This window comes from Tinamus guttatus, unplaced genomic scaffold, assembly GCF_059628265.1.
Source record: "Tinamus guttatus ecotype Peru unplaced genomic scaffold, ASM5962826v1 Tinamus_guttatus_pri_ptg001120l, whole genome shotgun sequence".
NCBI lineage: Eukaryota > Metazoa > Chordata > Aves > Tinamiformes > Tinamidae > Tinamus > Tinamus guttatus.
Window position 1 is genome coordinate 105,482 of NW_028289654.1, and position 24,632 is coordinate 130,113.

At 44.9% G+C, this 24,632-nt stretch overlaps 1 pseudogene; it reads right to left on the reverse strand.

Annotated features, from left to right (window-relative positions):
- LOC104575754 (oncostatin-M-specific receptor subunit beta-like) overlaps window positions 1-23,542 on the reverse strand; it is a 39,060-nt pseudogene extending 15,518 nt beyond the window's left edge.
- Window positions 23,543-24,632: the final 1,090 nt, after the last annotated feature.

The following is a 24,632-nucleotide window of genomic DNA, read 5'->3' on the forward strand; positions in this document are numbered from 1 at the left end:
ATCCTGAACTCCACCAACTCATGGTCACTGCAGCCGAGGCTACCCCCCACCTTCACACCTCCTACAAGTCCCTCTCTATTTGTTAGCACGAGGTCCAGTAGCCCACCTCTCCTCGCTGGCTCCTCCACAACCTGCGTCAAAAAGTTATCGTCGACGCTCTGCAGGAACCTCCAGGACTGCTTGTGCCTGGCTGTGTTGTCCTTCCAGTTGATGTCAGGGTGGTTCAAGTCCCCCATGAGAACCAGGGCCTGTGACTGTGAGGCAATATCCAGCTGACTATAGAAGGCCTCATCAACCTCCTCGTCCTGGTCAGGTGGCCTGTAGCAGACACCCACCACAATGTCTCCCACATTAGCCTGCCCTTTAACCCTTACCCACAAGCTCTCAACTCGCTCATCATCCACTCCCAGGTTGAGCTCCATGCATTCCAGTTGCTCTCTCACATAAAGAGCAACTCCACCACCTCGCCTTCCCAGCCTGTCCTTCCTAAAGAGCACATAGCCTTCCATGACCTTGCTCCAGTCATGTGAGCTATCCCACCACATCTCTGTGATTCCAATGAGATCATGATGCTGGGACTGCACACAGATCTCCAGTTCGTTCTGTTTATTCCCCATGCTTCACGCATTGGTGTACAGGCATTTCAGGGAAGTAACCGAGCCTGCAAGTTTCCCAGGAGGGGTGAAAGAGGACCCTCTGTGATCATTTCCTATCCTCACTTCCCCACTAGCATACTCCCCCTGGAAGCCATCTGACATTGGCTGTGTGGTACTGTTTGCCATGTGTGTGTGACACTCCCCTTCCCCCTTCTCGCCTAGTTTAAAGCCCTCCTAACCAGGTTGGCCAGCCTTTTGGCAGAGACGTGTGCCCCTCTTGCTGAGATGGATCCCATCATTCCCCACTAGCTGGTGGTCATCAGAGTCCCATGGTCATAGAAGCCAAAACCCTGTTGCCAAACCCAGTGGCGCAGACAGTTGTTAATCTGCCATATCTGCCTTCTCCTCCTTGAATCCATTCCCCTCGTTGACAGGATAGAGGAGAACACTACCTGGGCTCCCATACCTTTGACGGCCATCCCTGGGGCTCTGAAGTCATGCTTGATATCCCTCAGCTTCCCTGTGGCATCATTTGTGCCCGCGTGAAACAGTACGAGCGGGTAATAGTCAGACTCCTGAACAAGCCTTGGGAGCCTTTCTGTAACATCCTTTATTCGGGCCCCTGGCAAGCAGCAGACCTCTCTGGATGAGGGGTCCGGTCTACATATCGGTGCCTCCGTGCCCTGTAGCATGGAGTCACCCACGACAATCACCCGCTGCTTCTTCCGGGTGCTCCTTTTCTCCTTAGGGGGAGCAGCCTCAGGGTGTGGACCTGACTGCCTCTCTTTAGACAGCCCCCTAGATGGGCCTTGGTTTATGACCTCCTCTATCTGATCCCCAAGTTCCAGGGCCTCGTACCTGTTGGATGTGGTCACAGGTGGAGGTGAGGCGGGCCGTGGAAGGGTTCTCCTGCCACCTCGAGTAGGGACCTGTTTCCATTGTTGATCGCCCCTTGATACTGTTAATTCTGCCCCCTCTGCCCTATGGCAAGAGGGTGTTGGATTTACAGACTGAATTGGGGGGTTCTCAGAGTGGCTTTCCTGGGAAGACTGCAGAACACAGCTCCACCAGTCTATTTCTTTTTCACATTCCCTGATGGCCCTCAGCCTTTCTACCTCCTCCTTTAGCTCCACCACCAGGCTGAGCAGGTCATCCACCTGCTCACACCTAAGGCAGGCTGTGTTTTCACTACTCCCCGGTAACATGGAGAGGCTCAGGCATTCCCCACAGCCAGAAACCTGGACCGCTGCATGTTTTTGTGGCGGTTCAGTCTGTGTCACCACAGTCTTCCTGGGGGAAGCTCTCTGCCAAGTGGAGACCACGGCTTCACCTGATCTCCCACTGCTGGAAGAGTCTGTGGAGAGAATTCTTTTCCATACCTGGGAGGAGACTCCCTGCCCACACCTCCTACCTGCACAAACTGCCACACCACACACAAACTACCCACTCTGTTCACCACGCTCCTGGTCACTCACGCTCCCTGGGGGCAGCTTTTGAAATCCCGCCTGCCCTGCTGGCTCTGCCCCCGCTGAGTCAGAGCCGCCTCTGGCCCGGAGCTCAGCACTGCCCGCTCGGGGGGGGGGGGGGGGGGGGGGGGCGGCGCTGGGGCTGCCTCTCGCTCTCTACGCTTTCTCGTTCAGGGGCTTTTGCTGCAGTTGTTCGCCTCTAGACAAGGTGCTCTGGCACGAGTGTCCTCTCCAGAGCCCTTCCCTTCGAGACCTGCTGGAAAGCAGCTCCATGGAGAGGGATTTGGGAGTCCTGGTTGACAACAGGTTACCCATGAGTCAGCAGTGTGCCCTCGTGGCCAAGAAGGCCAATGGGATCCTGGCCTGCATCAAGAGGAGCATTGCCAGCAGGTCGAGGGAGGTGATCCTCCCCCTCTACTCAGCCCTGGTCGTAATTGTAGTGGTTCCCTTTTCCGCCAGACTCTTGACAGAACACTGTGACGTGAGATGGTTTTTGATGTGCCACTGTTTTTGCAGTGAGCAGTCCAATTTGAGAGTTTGTGCGACTGAAATTATGAACAGCTGGCAATGAAAAGAATTCCATAATGATTTGACCTTTCCTCACAATGCAGCAAAGAGTAATGTCAGAGCCTTCCTCTATAACTTTTTCATCTGGAAAGATTTGTGGTTGACTGTAATTTGAAGTGCCCAGGCCTGTAAATTAACACACAATAAAGCATTTCAAAATCTGCTCGAGGTGGGATGTCAATCTGAATACATAACTGGGCATTTATACAAGCATCTGCTCATGTTATACTATCGATTCATATACTGTCAAACAGCTTTCTTCACTATACAGGGATCAGTTAGATATGCAATCGCACCTAAGTGTCTGTTCCCATTCATTCCATTCACATACAATTTAGTTCAACAACCTATTTAAAGGATATGGTGAAGTCTGGATTCATTACCTTTCAAAGAGCTCTGAATCAGGTCTTAATGTAGGATTAGTTTGTGAAAAGGAAAGAGTATTTTCGATCCCTATCGAATTTCAATTAAAAAATAAAATGTTCAGGATTGTAGTCAGACTGAAAGGCAAGTATTGCATCTCCTCTTCCATTATATAAGGCAAGGGGGAAGGGCAAATTGCATGCTACAATCCAAGTATACAGACCTGTACTCCTTTTACAATCTGAAACTGTTGTTGATCCAGACAAGAACAGAGTTCTTTTGCAAAACCATTCTAATTATTATTATTATTATTATTTTGGCTGAAGCAAAGCACAACAGGTATCTATTTGTTTAAATGATTTGAATTCCCTGGAAACCAAGTTGTTCCAGTAAGATCTGTTGTAATCTGAAGAAAACATGTTTCTTGCTGTATCATTTGATTACATGTTTAGTCCACCCCCATATGTTCTCATACAACTCACAGCAGTTCTGTCCAAGTGGCATAAGAAGCTGACTCGCTCCTCCCTCTCTGCTTCTTTCATACTAGGCAGAGCTATGACCCAAGACAAAAGAAACATTCAAGCAACAGATGATGCAGCCACAGCTGTGCACTTCCTCTCCCCTGGCCTGACCCAGTGATAACCTAAGCTACAGCCAAGGCTCCTGCCTTGGGCAACAGCTAAAGTTAGGTGAGCAGGCCAAAACTGCCTTTAGATTTCCACATTTCATTGCATGATAAAAAGAGACTTCACAAAACACCCACGCGCATCTACTCAATCTACTCAAACCCAACTTCCCGTACCACTCAGTGTGCTGCACTGTTTTAATGTGTGAGCAAGAAAAGCTCTGAAACTTTTCACCTACTATCCAAGGAAACAGTCTTCAAATCAAGACAAGGGTTGAAGTAATTACTCTTACTGCCAGCAGAAAGGAGTTGGTTGGTGCTTACAGATGAAATGGTCCAAAACAAATTATTGATTTGATGTTCGCTCTCCTGAATTGGTCACTATCATTAAAATCATCAGCAAATAAAAATCTAGCATTCCACTGGCAAAAATAAAAAACAGTGTGCCAAGTCTTATTTTGCTTACCCAGGATGGTCTCCCACAGACTCCACTGACTCCAGATTTTTGATGCTTTTGCTTTACTCCTGATTCTCACAGTGTGTGACATACATACACTCCAGAGGTAAGTCTGAATCCCAGTTCCAATGAAGAGGCTTCCCTGATTTGTCAAGTGTGACATTATAAAACTCCTATAAACACAGGCAAGTCAGGCATAGTATTAAAATTGCAGCAATGCGTACATATTTGGAATTACAAGCAAGTACCATGAGAGAGAAAGCAGGCTCAAAGGAGGAAAGTGCTTTTGAAAATATCAGTCTATGAAATCCAAGCTGCCACATGTGATCTCATATTCTCAGAGGTCTAAGTGACTGCTTAAAAATTTGCACTAGCAGTAGTGGAGTGACCGAGATGTTGGCAAGACTACTTGATAACAACATCACTGTGAGTCAGGCCCTGCTTCTCAAGAACTGGATTTGCCTCCAGAGACTCTCAGCAGATTTCTTGTGTCTGCTGTTACAGCAGCCTGCATACACACACTGCTGTCTGGAGGTGTACCTTGTCAAAAGTGCTGGTGTACGTATCTCTGGTTCTGGATTACAGCATGCATTTGCATTGACCAAGGAATTACACAGATATTATCTCACTGTAGTTCACAGAGGCTGCAGACAGTATTACCACTAGCCAGAAGCAGAGAAGTACCTGCAGGTTTCCCCAAAAGGCTTCACTATTGTAAAATGCAAATGCAAGAAACATGAAAAAAAATATTCAAGAGTGTTAGAGATCCAGAAAGCTCTCAGGAAAAAGATGGCCTAAGTTTAAAACAGAACTGAAAAACTGTGAGTGCAAAAATGCTCCATAATGAATGCAGACACGTCAAAAAAAAAAAAAAAAAAAAAAAAAAGTTCTCTGCTTTTCCCTTAGAGAAAAAACCTTGCAAATTCCTCTCAGCATGTACCTGCTCAGCCCACATGGGTCTTCAAAGGGCTGTACAAATATGCCACCCTGCAACTCAGATGAACAAGGGCACCAACTAGTCACACAAACAGATATGGATGAAAAGGTATCCCACCCAAGTGTGAATCTTCCGTGGCACGAGAGTCCATAAGAAGCAGGAAGAAAGGGCTCAAAACAGTTATATTAATGGCCTGTAATTAAAAATAAAAGCGACCATGCCAGATTCTCAGCACAGAGATCAGTGATGCTCCAATTAGCTGTGTCAGAGCTCTGGCTCGCACCGACAGCTAGAGTGCTGCTTTCCATTGCTGCTTTCCATCAGCAGCAGATGCACTTTCATAATAGCATAACTCTGACAGACATTCTGCAATCATTTTACAATTTTAGTCTGAATTATAGCACTGAGGAATGCAGCTACTGCATTTAAAGTTCTATAGACTGTACGTGCTTTGGTGTGAGCAGATTCAAAGTTTCATTATTGGTTCAGAACAAGAGAGAAACAAATGCATTCCTGTGTGGTATCCAAAATACCCTATTTATTTTCCATGCCATGTTTTTAATGAGTACCGGTACAAGCTGTGTCCTTAGATTTGCACAGCTCTCTCTTTTTTCCTGCAAGCTAACAGATTTTCTTGGAAGATCGTCCCAAACAAACATTTTATTTTTGGAGATACATGACCCCTCTTTTCAATTTCAGGGTTAGATCTGTCCAGGAAGTGTTGATAATCCCTTTATCAATGTGGCCAATATCTTCTGAACTACACATAGCTCTTCTGTAGTGAATTTGTGGTTCTTCAAACTCAGAGAGACAAAAAACTGGCCGATCAACAATAAGTTATGACTCTTTTAACAGTGTCCATCTTATTTTCTTGATCCTTGATTTCAGAAAAAAAAAAAAGCTTTTCTGTTAACAAATAGCAGCTTTAAATGAGTTAGAACAGTTTTTCAATTTTACTGTTTTTTCACATATGTATTTAATTTTCTTCCAGTTAGATCAGTAGATGACTCATAGAAAAGCTATAATATCCCTAAAATGTGCATTTAATTCTCCAAAGATCTTGTAAGATCCAAAAGAGAGAAAAAAAAAAAATCTTGTGATATAGCAGTTCTCACAGTGAAGTCACGGACCGGTGAAAAAATGAGGAGCAGGCTTAAAAGCATAATGACTTGGGTGATTATATCTGCACCTCCTGACAAAATTTGTCTGGTTCAGGTGATAAGATGGGCTATGACTTGCCAGAAGAGACATCCCTATCTTATTCCCTAACTGTAAGCATTGGATATAAGGCAATTGCTAGCAGTGCCAAACCCAAGCCTTATACAACCTGGGTAATACTGAGACTATTTGGTTCCTAAGATGAGTTGCAGCAACACACGACTTCTGCTCAATTAGTCACTAGTGAAGGGTAGTAATCAGGCTACAAAGATAATTAGTTGCCTGCATTAGGAGCAAATAAGTTTTTATTTATTTATTTATTTATTTTGAGGGCCTCAGGGAACCTGCACCTTCAAAGGTGAACGGAGGCCTTTAAAAATCAGATCTCCTAAGTCTGCCCACTACAGTACCTGAATAAGGATATGCAGGGTGCAGCTACACTCTGCACAGGCAGAAATGACCCCCTTTTCTGAGCCAATGTTTTGTTTTCACTGAAATTGTACATAATATTAGGCCAAGTGTGGCACCTACTGAAATATGGAGGTAGTTCTAGTTCAGCTTGGGAAATACTATGTTGTAAATGGTAAACTTAAACAATAGTGCAACATGTACATGCATCTGAACATTTGATTTTGTTTCAAACTCATCCATATAGAAGACATCTAAAATATCCTTTTTTGTTTAAATACACTTACTGTCCACACAGTAGTATTTTCTCCTGTTCGATTCACTTGTATTTCAAAAGACATTGACAGCTCAGCATCATGTGCTGACTTGCCAACATCCCATTCCACCTGCAGACACTGAAGAGGCAAATCTTTGGAAACACGAAGGTATGTTACTGGAAACACGAGGGATTCCAGAAGCACAAAAATGATACAAAATTATTAATGGTTTTGTATGCTTCTGTCCTTCAAGTGTGTTTAAGCTACACGAGACCAAAGGCTCCATGACAGTTTTCTCATGAGAGCCATTAGTCAAGGCAGCGGAACAAGCAGTTTGACATATCAGACCCTGCTCCCATCTCTGACACCGACTCTTTCAGGATCCAATAGAAGAGATAGCAAAGGAGAATTCTGAAAATAAAAAAAACAAACCCAGACCCTAAAGAGAGATATAGAGAAAAACTCTCTATTTTTTTGCTATCATAAGCAAAAATTAAATTAAGCCATTCCTAAGTACCTTCCCAAAGCCCATACTGATTATAAACATTTCCAAGGTGATGCAGATTGCAGATGCTTTTGAAAATTTACTTTATGTTTACCATATTGACAAGACAGACCTGAAAAAACAGTACTGAGAAATAAGATAGATCCCACACCAGCCAGCTCAGAAGAAGAAGCAAAAAATAAAATGAGTGATCCAGAGGCTCACACAGTTTATATCAAAAGCAAAGATAATCTTTTATCTTTATGCATCAGAAAGCTAGAATGGAGCTCTTGAATATATCCCCACCATGGTCTTGTGTTTGCTATTTAATTTCATTATGCCCTCAATTTACTAGCTACTTTATCAGACTATTGATCATTCCTTTTTTCAGTCTTAAAAGAGAAACAACACACTATATAACAACGCAAATAGGGACAAATCTCAAGAACCCTCCCCCTCCCGTCTCCAGCAAGCCCTCTAATTGTTAGGACAGAAAATTCAGGCTAATTTTTGCTCTCTGACCTAATGAAGATTAATTTATTTAATGTAAATCAGGTGTTTGAAAAGAAAAGGCTAAGAGCTTCCCTTCACTAGGCAACTCAGACTGCAGTGTAGCTTTAGGCACATTCCTGGTTGCTCTGCACAGAGCTTAGGTGTTTAATTCAGGACCATGGATTCTTCTACTAGAATTAGACACCTGCTTATAATGGCACCTCCATCCCTTTGTGAGCTTAGGTTTAATCCATTGCTCAGACTAACCTCCTGTTTGGTGTTGGGAAAAGGGCTGAAAAGCTCACTGAAAAGCAGAGATCACCTTAGGAGTTGTCCCTCTCTTGTGGAGTGGGGAACTGCTTTGTTCGCCTCCCCAAAAGACAACATTTAGAAGAGATAAAATGGAGCACTCATTGACCTATATTTTCTCCTCTCTCAAAAAACAGATGATCTGGTTGTTAATGAAGCCAAGGAACTGAAACATCTAAGTCGGTAGGATTTTTCTTCTGCCATAGCTGCTTTCCAAGGTGTTTCTGCTCGTTATGAACAAGATGCAGGAAGGAAATCACAGAAGTAGCTGTATGTTTTAATAACAGACCTCATTCTGGGCTTCCTCACCCTTTTTAGTCACAGTCCTCATCTAACCTGGTCTGAGATTGCTAAAAACAGTAATCCCAGCAAGATGCTTCTTATACAACTTCCACCTCCCGTCACTTCTCACATGCGTGCTTCGCCACTGGCCTAGAGATTACCTCAGACACTAAATCCAGTAAATGTAGTCATTACTGGTTTGGGCATGTTCTGAGAACCTATACATTGATAGCAGCTGCTCATGGGGGCAATCCTGCAGTGCCTTCTTTGCACTAACACCAGTGTAGCAGTTTCCTTACATGTGAATCCCTGCATTAGCTGTAGGAAATGAAAGGCTCAAGAGAAGCACTATATCTGATCAATATCTATCTATATCTGATCAATAAGGGAAAAACTTTTTTAAGTAAAACTTTGCATAAGTATAAACTTTATAAGTAAGTTTAATAATTTTGAGAATGCAGACACTGAAACCACTGAGTTTTACATACAAGTCCAGACTATAACTAAAGAATATATAGAAGAAAACCTGTATCGAGCCATAGCTAACAACTTAGAAATGATCCTCTCTTCCAGCAAATTTTATCTTTTAGAAAATCATCTACTAACTGTATTTTTTTAAAAACCATTTGATTTTGAAAGGTACAGGGAAAAAAAAAAACAAAATGAAAGTCACAAGTTTTCAATCTAGAAGAAACTACTGCCATCCTATAAAAGGCTTTTCAGGTGTCTTGGAGGAAAAAAAAATCAAGGTTTCATTCCTCAGAAACTGTTACTGTACCTTAGAAAGTATTTCTCAGAAACTGTTGCTGTACCTTAGAAAGTATTGGAGGAAGAAGTATTAATACACATAACTTCCTCTTCTGTCAATTCTGACATCAGTCTTAATACTTGATTATTGAAGAAAGACAAACATTTGCAAATATATGATAGCAGGATCTGAGAGAATCAGTGTCTCCTGTAAGGAAAATTCAAAGATGTTTCATATGAATTCAAAGATGTTTCATATGCAGAAGTAAAATTTCCTGTTTGGCCCCATTTACGACATGGTCCTTAAGAACAGATCCGCTGCTTAACAGCAAAGATTGAAAAATACTGGCAGCAGTATTACATTACCTTGGAGAAACCCAGCACTTAAGGCAACTAGTTCATGTCTGGTATTGTATAGATAAAGTAGAAGGCCTGGGAATGACCTTCACTTGTCTGAATGATGAAGCAGCAGCAATTTTAGGTTTTACTGGAAAACAGAATTATTGTTAGTTCCACTGCCAAGGACTGACTAGGCAGGCAGCCAGAACAAGGAAAGCAATGAAGTGAACCATAAAATTAACTATGGAAGGAAAGGATCTTTTGGTATTTTGGGAACACATGACAATGTGCACTTCACCTCCCATATTCCAGATTTTCGCCATCAAAACAAGATAACCAGGTTTTAGTGCCTGAGATATCTCATTGCTGTTCGATGATTTATCAGGTACTAGTCTGCTAGTGACAGTCTTTGTGGTAAATGTAAAGGTGATGTTTGACTGTTAAAATCCCACATATGCTAAGGAATCAACTGTAAAGCTGTTCTTCAGTATGTAGTGTTAGTTGCTCATTTTTTGGCCATCCTTACCTGTACCTTTGTCACCCTGTCATATGAAGCACTGTGCAACTGAGCCTAGGAGGGGGATCTGATTTTGTGTATGAAAATTGGGCTGATCTCACACTCTGGGCCATTATCATTTTTGTTTTTTTTTTCCCTTCTGCAATGCTGAACCAACTAGGGGAAAACAGATGAGCCCAGCACAAAGAAACAAACCTAAAAGAAGGGACCTGGCAAGTCTGTCTATGAAAAACAGAGGCACAAAGTAACTCTCAAGAAATGTACACCCAGAAAGAAAAGCCAGATAGTTTGCAGAAACCTTTACTAGGGCCAGATGAAAAAACAGGCTGCTGGTGAGCAAACATTTCGCAAGTGACCCTCCTTTCCTTTACCATTCCCCATGACCCTCCATATACTCCTCTGAAGGAAAATGGTTTAGTTTCCCTCACAGAATGAGCCAAAACCTCACAGACAGATCTAGCATCGCCTATACAGAAAACGTTGTTCTCATAACCTAAGCTAATACGTTGCTCTCATTACATAAGCTAATACGGTTTTAATATTACTCTGCAGATTGATCCCATAATGGCATCTGCCCTCTTTGGTATCAAAAGGAAACATTGCTCGCCTTAGGGGCATCATCTTCGGGAGTGTGGGGGTGGGGGTGGGTAGAGCACAGATAAACCTTCTCAAGGGTGACATCCACAAGGGTCAGTACGTGGGTGAAGTTCACAGGTCTCCATCACGCTTGAAGCTGTCACTCTTTCTCTGTGGTTGCGTCCCACACGATTTTTTCAGATCTCGGTGGGGAGGACTCCATTGTCTCCGTCTCTCAATATACCTGCAACAACACTCTGCACCCACGTCTGGGCCTGGGTGCAACTAAGAACAAGGGACACATTATTTTGTTCAATTCCCAGTGCTTTCAGCACACCTAATGATCTCTACATGGGGTCGCTGGCCCTTCCGTGCCCCTCATACTGGAGTTTGGCTGTCGCTTCATTCTCGTATTCTATACTGAAGCTATGTCCCTAGTCTCTCTGCAAGGATACAAGTCAGAGTACAGCTCTCAATCCTCCTCCTCCCCCCGGAACATCTGGTCCACTCACGGGGGAAGGTGGCGGGGTGGGGGGGGTGGGGGGGGAAGGCGGGAGGGCGGATGGGGAGGGAGGGCGGGTTGCCTTAGCTTTCGAGAAATCCTGTTTTCACCATCTCGGGGATTATTTCGATTCCCGGCCCCTCCGTTTCAACACCATCTCCCAATCCTCCTTGTCCCCCAGAACATCTGATCCGCTTGTGGTGGCAGGGGCGGGAAATGAATGGGGGGGGCGGGAAGAAGGGGGGGCCTTAATTTTCGAGAAATCCTCCCCTGGGATCCCATTCAAGTATTCCTCTATGGTTTAATACCAACCCTTCCCTAGCAGGGAAGATACTAGAGTTCGCTCCAGATTCATATGCTACAGTCGAGGTGGCTACCGCACGATTCACACGGGGTATCCCTCTCATCAGGGTAAGGGGTGCCCGCTCTGTTGTTGAGCACTCTGATTGATTGGATCACCTGGACCTTCCCTGGTCACAGCAACCCAGCAGATTCAAGAGTCTGGTGTATAGCTTGATGGCAGTCAGTCACAAGTTTTCCCTTGACAGGCTGGTCACCCAAACCCCAAACAGGGATTACTTCACCTCTGCGCTTTTCTGGGTTCCCATGCACTACTGTGACCTCTGCTCCCGTGTCCACCAAGGCACGAACTGTTTGTCTATTTTGTTCCGACCAATGAATGACACGTGTAACGAACAGTCGATCATCTCGGCGAGTGATGTTACATTGGAACCCTTCGGACACTGGAGCTTGGCCACCCCCCTATTCTTGTTTTGGGCGTCCAAGGCCCTCCTGAGGGGGAAAAAATGGTTCCAGTTCTTCCTTCGGTCTGAATCGTAACACCATCCGCTCTACATCCTCCCACGGGTGCAACACCTGTGATCTATCAGCCTTGGACATTATTCCTGAGCGTTGCTTTGCAGCCTGGACCGCATGGACATTATATTGGCGTGCTAGTTGGCGTAATACTTCTGCTGGTTTCCCACCAATTTCCTGTCTATCGACGCCCTTCTGTAAAAGCAGACGGAAGATCTGAGTTTGCTCCCCGGATTCCGACCCCGCGTTCCCACTCGGCCATCTTTTCTCACTGCCGCCTTTTCCATCCACCTCTAATGCCAATCCTGGAAGGTCCCCTATCTGTTGCAACTTTTCAATTACATTCTCAATAGGGTTTCCTTGTTCTGACATCAGAACTGGAATTAGATAGGGGCGCCACGCTCCTGGGCATTCCTCCAACAACTTATTTCGCATCCCGGGTAACAACGGCTGTTGTAGATAGAGCTCTGGACTTCCCAATTCTATAGCAATCTTCCTGGCCTCTGCCTTAAGCATCTGGCATGCTTGTCTTATAGTTACCCAGGAGGAGCTGGATGGGGGCCAATCGCCGTCATTAGTGTGGCAATAAGCGAGACCCTCGGCTACCACAGCAATAAGACTCTTGCCGCTTCCGTCCACAGGGCGGACTGTACATACATGTCATTAGTCAACCCCCAAAACCTCGAGGCATCGACATTGTCAATTATCACCGAATCAGCCCCTTCTTCCATTAATCTTACCATCCAGGACTGTGGTTTCTCCCCGGGTCGTTGTTTATATTTCGCTAGCAGATTCTTAATATCTTCGGGGGTAAAATCGGTTAGTTCATCCTGTCGCACCACTTGTCCTGGCCCTGGCAGCACAGCTTTCCTTCGCATTACTGGGGCGGCTTGCCTTTTTGGTTCGTCCTCCGATGGGCCCTTCTCCTCTGGTATGGGGACTTCCTTGTCTGATTCCCAAATATCCCCATCCCAAGTTTCCAGATCCCAGTCAGGGTCGGTGATAATAGTTCACACTCGGCTCCCCTTTTGCCCCGGTTTTCTCCCTCGCCTGTTCTTTACCACTCGTATTGCGTACTCTCTCACCAATTTAGCACATTTCTCCTCCAGGAGCTCCCTCTGATCATTCATCTCCAGCAGAGCCTGCCTCTGCACCACCTGGGTGGCTCGGACTGCCTGTAACTGCTCTTGGAGGAGCTGATTCTTCTCCTGTTCCTCCTTTAGCTGCCCCGCTAGAATCTTACATGCACACAGCAGAGCACCTCCCATCCGACCGGCATGTTCCAGTCGGACCGAGTTCTTAGTACGGTCAGTCTCCCCAAACCAACCCCAATGCTGTAACACCGCCATGGGGTCCTGCTGGGTCCATGGTTCTGGAGATACCCGGGTGCAGGTCTCCCATCGGTTCCATAGAGCATTCCACGGTTCTGGCCCCGATTCGGGGCGCTCCCTCGGAGGCGCAGCCTCCCTGCAGTCACCAGTGCTGCCTGCAGCTCTCCCGAAAAAGAACCACCGCATGTCGCACACACAATAAAGACCACAAACACAAATAGCACAGACACGATTTCTATCAAGTGGCACGACCTCACATAGCTGTGCATTCACCTTAGTGAGTTCCACTATTTCAATAGCACAAACATTTTCTATCCAGCGGCACGACCTCACCTAGCTATGCACTCCGCTAGTGAGTTCCACGGTTTAATTGCTGAATCCCATCCTCGTCGCCAATTATGTTCCGGATGGGCTCGGGATTTGGCAGTAATCAGGCAGAACGAGGTGACTACATCAAGCATTTATTCAGGTGAAAGCACATAAAATAAGCCAAGTATGGATAACTACTCACGAGGTGATACCTGCCGATCTGGACCCGAACATCCTCTTGAGCTGGCAGATCAGAGAGAGGGAGTTGCTGACCGGCTCCCGTGGAGTCAGCGTAGGCCTCAAAGTCAGGAGTTTCTCCTTCCCCCCGCTCTCTCCGCACTGTCCTCTATGCCCGGTGCATCCTGGCACGTAGAGTCAGTCCGACCCAGGAGGCAGGCTGGGGGGCAGCCAAACTCCGCCTCTAGTTGCGCAACTCTCCCCCCGCTGGGTGTGCAGGCGCGCATACCAGTCAAGGGTCCCAGCCCTCAATTCGAGGGTCCTGCCTTCCTCCTCTTCTTCCTCATTTCCGGGTGTTTGGCCTCCAAAGCTAGTTTGGAGGACGTCTGCGGTTAAGTTGGCTACAAGCCCAGCTGAGCGACCGTCTTCAACTGGTTTTCGGAGGGGGCTGCCTGTGAACCGGGCTGAGCAGCTGCATCTGTGCTCCTTATCGCTCAGCCTAGGCAGGCAAACATCTTATTTTTCAAGGTCTGGCCTCTGCTTCCCACAGGAGATTTTTATGACTCTACAGATCATAGAAATTTCCATCTCCAATACAAAGGGAGAAACTCTCATTGACATCTGTTTATCATTAAGCCAATGCACGACATGAGAATGACCACATGCTGAATGACTTGATGTTATTTCCATTGAACATACCTCTCATCATCATGGCTAGGATTCGCGAACAAAGATATGGGAAGGGCTTTACCCACGTTTGCTGCAAGCGCGCTGATGGCTAAAAAGACCGATGTGGGAAACGCAAGTCCGGTTGCAAAAGGCACAGCGGAAGGTCTCCTTAGGCAGTATTGGCGAGGCACGGTTCTTTCTGCGTTGTCTTTTCTCTTCGAGACTGATTCTGCATGTGTTCTCAAAGGAAGCAGCAGCATTATGGATGGTGCGTCTCCATGTCTCCCGATTCGAGGCCAGAGTGGACCATTGAGTGGACCATTGAGTGGACCATTGAGTGGACCAAAGCTGAGGTATTGTTTCAGGGAGTCCTTGTATCTCCTCTTTGGGACTCCTCTCTTGTGGCAGCTGGTGGCGAGTTCAGCATAGAGCACAATCTTAGGGAGGCGGTGATCTTCCATCCTGGAGACATGCCCTGCCCAGCGCAGCTGCGTTCTCAGCAGCATGGCCTCAATACTAGTGACCCCTGCCTGTTCAAGGACAGCCACATTAGTCACATAATCAGTCCAGTGGATGTTTAGGATTGTACGGAGGCAGCGCTGATGGAAGCGTTCGAGGACTCGCAGGTGGTGGTGGTAGATGACCCATGATTCAGACCCATATAAAAGAGTAGACAGTACAATGGCTGTATAGACACTAATCTCTGTACTTCTCTTCAGGTGTTTATTGCACAGACTCTTTTATAAAGCTTTCCAAAAGCTCTGTATGCCTTTGCTAACCTGTTGTCTATCTCATTGTCAATCTTACTGTCTGAGGAAATGATGCTTCCTAGATAGTTGAACTTTTGGACTGACTTAAGCTCTGATTTGCCTATGGTGATGTAGGGATGATGGAAGACTTCCTGAGGTGCAGGTTGGTAGGAAACTTCTGTCTTCTTCAAGCTGACTTCAAGCCCAAAAAGCACAGCAGCCTCTGCAAAGCAGGATGTTAAGCGCTGCAGTGCTGCTTCTGTATGAGCAATGAGGGTGGCATCGTCAGCAAAAAGCAGCTCGTGGACAAGGTGATTTAGGATCTTAGTGTGGGCCTTCAGACGCCTTAGGTTGAATAACGCCTCTAACACGTTAATAAAAACAAACAAGTCTTCTAAACTGAAATACAGAGAATTTGGTTGACCTGTACAGTACTAGTATAGTACCTGCCTGCTATATTTTACATTTTGTGGTATTTTGCTTCCCAATTTTTAAATATTAATTAAATCGGCTACCACTGAGCACCTACTTGTAGCTAGGTTCAGGCATGGAAGCCAGATTTTTCCAAGCTCCTTTATAAAGCTCCAAAGGCAGAACTCTCATATGCCCAGTAGCTCGGAAAAGCTTGCAACGGGCTTGTCTAAATACATGATTTTGGATAACAGTTTGAGTAAGACCTACATAATTTTCCAGACTTAACCCTTAAATCAGGTATGCTACTGATATAACAGGCTCGTCAAAGAGAAAAATGCATCTTATAGCTGTTCTCTAACAAGGTTTATAAACCCAAGTTTTGACAAAATTGTTATGGTTGCTTCATGCAGAACTAAATCATGGCTCTTTTATGACAGTTTAAAAAAAAATTGACAGAGAACTCCAACTGATGTGCTGTGATGAGGCTGGATAGCCTGGGTGACTGAAACCTAACAGATCTGTGTAAATGAGCTAAACTTGCAACATGCAACCCCCTCTTCTCCCCACAAACAAAAAACAAATTACTTTAAGTAGAACCAACTCTGTACTCAGATTCTCCTTCCCACACTAAACCCAAATCCTCGCACCAAGCAGCCCGAATACCTCTTAACTACCTCATGTCTGCACCATAGTTCCTTCATGATAAATCTCCTGAGCCTGAGACACAACGAGATGGTCTTTCCTCACTGTAGGGAGAAACCCAAGCCTCTGTTTTGCCACAGCGAAGTGGCTCAGCACTTCCTGCAGGCAGACACACTTGGAGAGTGATTAAAACTGACAGCAATAAATTGCACAATACAGAGGGCAAGTCTGCTTGCACTGAGAAACACAGCTGGAGAGGAATAAGGGCTCCTGTGCTTTTTACAGTGCCACTATGAAAATATATTAAAGAAAGGCACCATAAAAACACACAGAAAAAAAAGTTATTGTATCAACCAGTAGCTAATGAAACTGCAGGCTGTTTGTAAAAGATTCTAAAAGTACTAAATAATGCATAATTCCCTCATATCTCTATTTGCTCCTTCAGGGTGCATCATTAAAAGAAACCTCTGCTTATCTTCCAAGTTTCCCTTTTCTTCTTCCTTCTCTGGGCAATTCTATTTGCAAGTGTCACTACCATGTCTACTGCAGTGCTTATAAGCTCTGTATGTTCTCTTCTCAGCTTTATATTCTGCAGAGCTTGACATAACAGAGTTCACATCACTGCTCAGGGCTTATAGACATTACCACAGTACCAAGAAATACAAGAAACAACATAACTAAGGATTCTTCTAGAGGCCAAGACCCTGAAAATCACTGAGTTAGTTAGTTAAAAATTCAGAATTAAAGACCTTCGTAGTATGATTTACACAGATAGAAATGTTTGTAGCATTCACAGTTATAATTATAACTCCAGCTCCTAGGAAAGTTAAATAGTCAAGGCATCTTAAGACTTGCTTTAACTTGAAAGTTAATTCAAACTGAAATAGCTTCATGATTAACAACAGAGAGTAAGTTTATCCCTGAACGACTGCCTGGGAAAACAATTCACTAAGTTACTGTAATGCAGTAGCTGTTTGGACTTGCCTGCATTACGAAGTTTTTCCATTGCAGGATATTGGTAATAGAGTCTCAAAACTGAGAAAATGGTACCTTGAGTGAGTGGAGAGCAAAAACATGCATTTTAAGGAGAAAGAGAGGAGAGAGCAAAGAAGTCCAAATTACAAATATTACCCCTTCTGCATGATATCAAGTGCATTCAGACAAACAAACAAAATTTCTCTCCCTCCTTCATCTTAATTAAGGCAATGCAATTTCTATAATGTAGACTATACCTTCATAAATTCTTCCTCTTAAAGGTGCTCACATGAAATCCATTTACGAATACACCTCCTTTTTCTTCTTTTAACATTTTAGAGCCCAATCTATTACCAGTAGCAATTGTGCAAACAGTCTTCTGGAAATTTATCCTTATCTTGAACTTTGTTCTCTGGATATATGCAGAGATTTTTTTTTCTTTATATTAGATATGCAGCTAAACTGCAAGACAAAATTCTGGTCCTGTTATTTGATGGCACAAGCAGAAACGAGCCAACAGAAAAGCTGAAGTTTACACAGATGAGGCAAACAGGAAAGATAAAGTATACGAAGGATATAGAAAAGCATAAAGTGGTCAAAGAGGAAATAAATTATTTAAAAAGGAATGAGTACAGATCAAAACATTTACAGATCAAAGACATTTAAGAGAAGGAATGTCGCAGTCGTGGCGGCCAAAAACACAAACAACTGGGGTAGATGCAACGCAAACTACGCTTTATTGTTTTTTAGGTACATTATTTATACCGAGCTCTCCTCGTCGTGGCTGCTGCTTATTGGTGAGGACTACAAAGGACAGTAGCTAGTGACAGAGTTATGATTGGATGATTCTTAGCTTGGCCAGTTTCTGCTCCGTGGCCAAACCTCCTTAAACTCGTTAATAACTTTCTGCTGTCTCCGTGTGAACTCCCTATCTCATAGATACACTCTAATCTTTTCAAGGTTAGCGTTCTCTGCTAAGGGAGCCAGGGATTTCACAGACCAGCTGCAATCCCTGACAAAGGAAAGCAAAAAAAAAAAAAAAAATACTGTGACTTCATTACAAGCTATGACCACTTTTCATGTCCAGATTACCAAAGGTAATTTTATAAGTTACTTCATCTCCTTACCAAAGAGGATAATTTGATTAAGCATATAACTCTCAGAGGAGTTACAAATGAACAACCATAAGCAAATGTTCAAACATTTACCTTGATGGGAGTGTGCAGTCCTCAAGGAGAACAGTACTGCCAGAAAGATGAAATGATTCATCATTGATCCTCCATTTCCTTCTATCAGGAGAAAAGGCATTTCTATTTATTTGTTTCAGGAGAAATGCATGCCAAACAATAGTCCAGATATTATTGCTGCATTTAAAAAAGAAAAACAAAAAGAAAAGAAAACAAAAATGAAGTACTTGCACACACTCCTGGCAATTTATGTAGAATTCAGGAAGAATGGACACAGAAAAATCAGAAAGATACAGAATTCAAAAACCCTCTTGTTTCAGGACCAGCTTACAGTATAGCATAGTTTGCATATTCCCAGGGAATATTAAAGCTAAGATTGTCTTGGCATATTTTTGGCTTTTCTTCTGCAGAAGTAGCAAGAAATGTATTCTAACACCAAAAAAAGAAGTATCATAGTAGTCAAAGGCCTTGTGGTTTCCAGAACACAATTCAGCTCCACCTGGGAGCCTGACTGAAGAGTCCTGCCAACCTCAGTGGCAAGCATGGTTTTCAGTCAGCAGCAAGATACTGCATGGAGGGTTCCAGTTGGGCTGGAGTTGAAGTACACACATCAAAGTCTTAGCAACCTCCATTCCTAGAAAAATTGTCTTCTCAAGCAATGAAAAGTCCCATCTTGCAATTCTTCTGCAGTTGCAGTCTCTCACTTCAACGGGCTGAAAGTCTGTTTGGCCTGCGGGACTGACCTACTTCAGATGTTGTAAGACATAAATCACCTGCGAATTCCCCAGTATAGAAGGAGGATGTACAGAGAAATCACAGAAGGCTGAAGGATCATTAGCATCAGCCATGAAACATTCAGCAGCAGTATGGTTAAAGCTCACAGGCGCAGAGGGTACAGAAGGCCAGATGACAGTAACAGGAACACACAAAAACACAATTATCTTGAACTTTCCATTTCTCCATTTTACATTTCTGGAGCTGTGTATCAGCTGAATACTGATAGAGTGTCTTCTTCCACTGCTTCCACGACATCGACAGAGGAGATAATGCAAGAAGGAACTGCGTAACGTAAGAGAGAACTAGGTGACCTTCTGTCCACATTAAAGCCAAAGACAGAACAACCATTGATTTCAGAAAGGCCAAGAATTCACTCCAGAATTTCTTCCCAAAAGAAAATCATCAACTTAGTACCTCAGAACTGAAAATATTTAAGTTTAATGACTCTGATCCACTCTGTTTTGGGGAAACTCTGAATTTCTCTGGTGGTTCCAAAGAAAAGATTTCAGCTCTTTCCTGCCAATCTGTCAAGGAGATTGTTGAATGCTAAATTCAGAGGTCCCTCTGAATGGTACCCTTTCCCGACAGCATTATCAACTAGTCTCATCAATTGGTGTCATCCATAAGCTTGACGAAGGTGTTCCACTCCACTATCTAGGGAGTTGAAGAAGATGACAAACAGCACTGGTCTGAGCATTAGCATTAATCCTCAACAAATAACACCCTAAGTGTCCATCCAACAGACTTTGATGTGCTGATCTCTCCTTTTAAACATAATGGTTCAGACAGGTTTTCTCCCACCTTGTAGTATACCAGTTCAGTCCCTGTTACCTTAATTTGGCCACAGGATGATCTCTAGAAGATCATTAGCATCCACTGTTCTCCCCTTGTTCACAGGGTCTACCATTTCAACCTAGAAAGCAATCATGTTGGTCACACACTCTTTGCCCTTGGTAAATAAACGCTATCTGTTCCCAAACAAATTATTGTTCTTCATGTGTCTGGAAATGGCTTTCAGGAGAACTTGCTTAGTAATCTTCCCAGGGGCTGAGGTGAAGCTGACAAGACAGTAGTTCCCCACTTTTTACTCAGTGCAGTGAGAGTTGTGGGAAGAGATAATCATGAAGACACTCTCAGCTAGAAAACACCACGCATAGCAGGTGACTGGAAGCCAAAAGAAAACCTAGACAAATAACTGCAATTGAATTATGGAGGAAGTTTTAGCAACACAGTACCAAATTTAGCTTATGAAAATTAATTTCTAACATTTCAATATCTGTGGGGGAATAAAGAAAACAGACGTGAGTCCCTAGCCTGTACCACTATGTTTTTTCACTTGTGAATATACATTGTCATAATCGTACTAATGGGAAAAAATTCCTCTTGCCATGTAACCTGGGTTGTGATAAGATGGATACCACTGGATTTAGGGCTCCCCACTCAAACTTGGAATTAATAAATATTGATAGATAGATACATCAGTAGGGTAGAACTTTTTGTTTTTTTGTTTGTTTGTTTGAGAGCTAACAGTAACTATGATAACATTCAGCAGCAATAGGAATTTTTCAGAGACCCAAAGAACAATCATTCCAGAAGCAGAGACAGTATGGGAACCATTACCTCAGGAGGAGGTGAAATTTCTTTCAGTAGGCAGTTAGGGAATAGTTTAAACAAACACCTTCAGATAAGTTGTTTCTGCTTTAGAGCAAAAGGCTGGCTTAGGTGAAGTCCCATCTGGCCCAATACTTTTGTGATTCTGTAGACAAGAGCAGGAAAAAAAAATCCTGTTATTCATCTAGCAAATATGCCAAGATAAATATTTTGACAACTCTCTCTTCAAAAACGCCAAAATTCCATTGAAAGCACTTTAAGTTCAGACTTTCGATATTCAGAAGCCAGTGACTTGGAGCTGGAGCTACTGAGGCACCTACATTGCTGCAGTACGACAGAGCAGAAGCCTATAGCTCTGGAAGGACCATACCTGTGACAAGGAAGCCCCAGCTGTGAACATCTAACGTTATCTGGCCCCAGAGGAGCTCTGCCTTCATTCATTCCATTAGAGCTCCACATTCCAAACCATTCTTTATACAACTTTCAGCACCCTTTGCTCTGCTTTTTTTTTTTTTTAAGCTGCTACTTATAACCCACATCCTCAAATGAACCAGAGCTTGTACACAGGCTGGGAAAATAAACTTCTCCAGTTTCTACAATCCAGGAAACACTTAGTTTAAACAGTGCATTAGACAGGGACGCCAAACCATATCTCAGTCAGACAATTTTTAGATGTGGAAGACAACTAACTGTCAGTGAGACACACGCACAAACAACATAACTATACTTTGAATTCGTATCACATTTTTCATTCAGTGTTCTCATTGCCTCTGCTTTACAGGCAGACAGAGTGAGGACGGGAACCACGACTCAAATTCACACCATGCAGTACACACCATGCAGGTCTCTAACACAACTAATGTGTTAAGCTTCAGAACCTAAATACCGTAAGCTCCTTTCACAGCCATCATAGAGAAAGAGGAGCTCCTTTCTCCTCCAGAGAAAACCAGATCAGAGGTGGGCTAACTCATCCTCTGCAAATGTTTATTCCTCTTACACACAGAGATGACGAGCTAAGTGCCTAAAATGAACCAGACTGCCTTAACCCAGGGCTTCATACAAAACCATGGCACCGAGGTGTAACTCTGCTCTCCCAACTCCTACAATTCCCCACAGTCTTGGTAAAGCAGCATTTGCCAGAGCATCCTACCAAATAGCCCCCTTTCTCAAATACACATCACACTGTTTATCCAAAACATGGTTTGCAATAGTTCTGAGTTCTGAGAAAACAAATAGCTGAGATGCCAAATTCTAAAGTGAATGAAGCCTTCATTGAGCCCTTGCATGCAATGTTTTTTCTCCCAGGCAATTTTAAAGATGATTTCAATTACTCTTAGTTTATTTACTGGAAATATGCCTGTATGCAAGACATTGAAAGGACCTAATGAACCTTTGTGATCTAGATGGGTGAACATCAGGTTTTAAAAAGCTGCATATAGAATATCATTAAGACCTGATAGGCATATAATCATTTAATTACTTAAGGAGAGTGTTTTTGTTGTTGTTGTTGTTTTGGTTTTTATTTTTTTGAAAAACAGAAAGCTCTTTTAATGCATGCGGTCAGTTTTCTAAAGAGCTTTGTCAAAACAGGAAAACATTATGTATTTTATGGCCCCATAAAAATTTCAATGCTAATGGGGGTTGGACTAGATGATCTCTAGAGGTCCCTTCCAACCCTAAGCATTCTATGATTCTATGAAAAAGACAATTAAATAGAGGAAAAAAAAGTGCTCAAACTGAGAGCAGGTACTCCTGCTCAAAGAACTGGCAAAAAAGGCTAAAAGTGGTAAAGAAGTAACTGCACAGCACTGCGGCTGCTTGTAGCAAGGCAGAGAGTAATTTTACCATGATTTCTAAGGCATAATCTGCTCCTAGTGCTGCTAAGATCTGGCTTCCTCTGTTGGAGTAGAGAATGGTCCAGGCTTGATGTCTTTAGACAGCAAAATAGACTTGAAAAGGTTATACCCCCCAAAGCAGCCAAATCACAGAGAATACAGGAACCGTACTGGAATATCCGACATCATCTCCTTTACTCCGATGCTCCAAAGAAAGCCGGGGCAGCCTTAGCCTCCGCAGCCCGGCAACCCTTGGCATGCGCACCCGTGGAGCTTGGCACGCACCCACTCTGCTAGAAACCAAACTCCTGGCAGGGTGGGATGCCCTCTGGAGGGGCAGGTGCCCTCTGTTTGGGCTCAGAGCGGCATTTTTACGCAATATTGAAGCAGTGCATGTGGGGATGGAGTAGCATCGGGGAAGGGGTCAAAGAGGTGGCCCGGGGCAGAAGGGGGGGGTCACGCCGGGCATAGGGCCAGCAGCAGCCGGAGGGACCAGACCTGAGGCAGCAGCACCAATGGGAGCGGGGCTGAGAAAGGGCTGCGCGCGTGGTGGCGAGGGGACAGCGGGGCGGAGCTAGGACACAACGCAGGAGGGCAGCGAGCGGAGCCCCGGGTGCTGCACTTCTGCCCATGGAAGATTTAACCAACCAGAAGTGCTGCTTAAACCCATTACTCGTCCTTTTTGAGGTGTTCGTGATGAAGGTTTCTCCAGTTTGTAGCCTCTTATGGCTGCTTTTCCCTCAGCAGCTCGCATACATCTGTGGGTTGGGTGATCGTGGCACTGTGCGCATCGCTCTCCCGTTCCCACTGTTTCCCATCCTTCAAGTTCACTCAGCTTTCCCTGGAAGGCTGGAGAGGCTGAGAGGATCTGCTGTGCCCTACGTCGTGCATGCCTTAAACACGGGGATCATGGTTGCTGCTTTGGACTTCATGTCCTTGCGTGTAATGACAGCAGTCTTTAATGACATGGTTGTAGGGTACGGCGGTCGGAAGATCTCGTGCTATGCGGAAAGAATAGGGGAGATGGGCACGTGCAGGGGAGATGGGCACGTGCCCGTATAAGGCGATGTTAACGCTATTGGCTACGGAGCGCGCTTCCGCACACAGGTACCCTATAAAAGTTCGGATGTACCTGCAATAAACGCCATTTGCTGCATCCACCATATTGGTGTCTGTGCTCATTTGGCCCGGGTTCCCGGGTGGTGGCGCCCGTGCTCGCTCGAGGTAACGACGAGGCAATTGAAGCCGAAAGGCAGCAAGTGGTGACCCCGACGTGATTCGGCGGGCGGCTCCTGAAAGACGGGGCGGCCGGGAAGCGGCGAGAACTCCATGGAGGCGACTGTGAAGGTCGTGTTAGCGTGTGCTCGGGAATGGGATGTTTCTGTGAAACCTAGCGCAGTTAAGTGCTGCATCGAGCGGCTCCTGAAAGAGGGGGCGATTCACAATGCCGGGGATGTTGTGTTTCCCCAGCATTGGGCAGACTGTACTGCTGCACTAGCGGAGTACAGTATGAGTAGTAAATCGGCAAAAGAATTGAAGACTTGGGGAACTATCAGGCAACTTTTACAAAGAACTCGGGAAGAGAGCGAGTCCTGGGAAACAGCGTGGGAGGCAGAGGGCGTGACCGATACTGCGGGGGCTCCGAGACACGTGGTCAGGGAAGGGGAAGAGGCCGGTGGAAAGGAGTCCGGGGCCGGAGAGCCGAGAATGGGGGGGGCGGAAGAAGCGCCACAAGTCTATCCGGTAGCCAGGGATGGGGAGGGGAGGCCCCCTGCGTACCCTTGGGAGGAACTGCAGGCCGCGGGGCGGCGGTTAGACCAGTCCCCTGCTGAGCACGATCCGGGAGGTGGCGGCCACGTAAATCAAGGGGAACGTCTAGTCCCGACAGCCCCACCGATGCCGATAGTAGTGGACGACCCCAGAGATTGGGTTCCAGGGATGCTCCTGCGACCTCAATACCCTCCAGAAGAGGATGAACCGCCTCGGAGGGCCCCCCAGCGGGTTCATGGCGCCGCCGGGAGATGGCCAGCGCCTTTGTCGATGTTGAGAGAGGAGGCG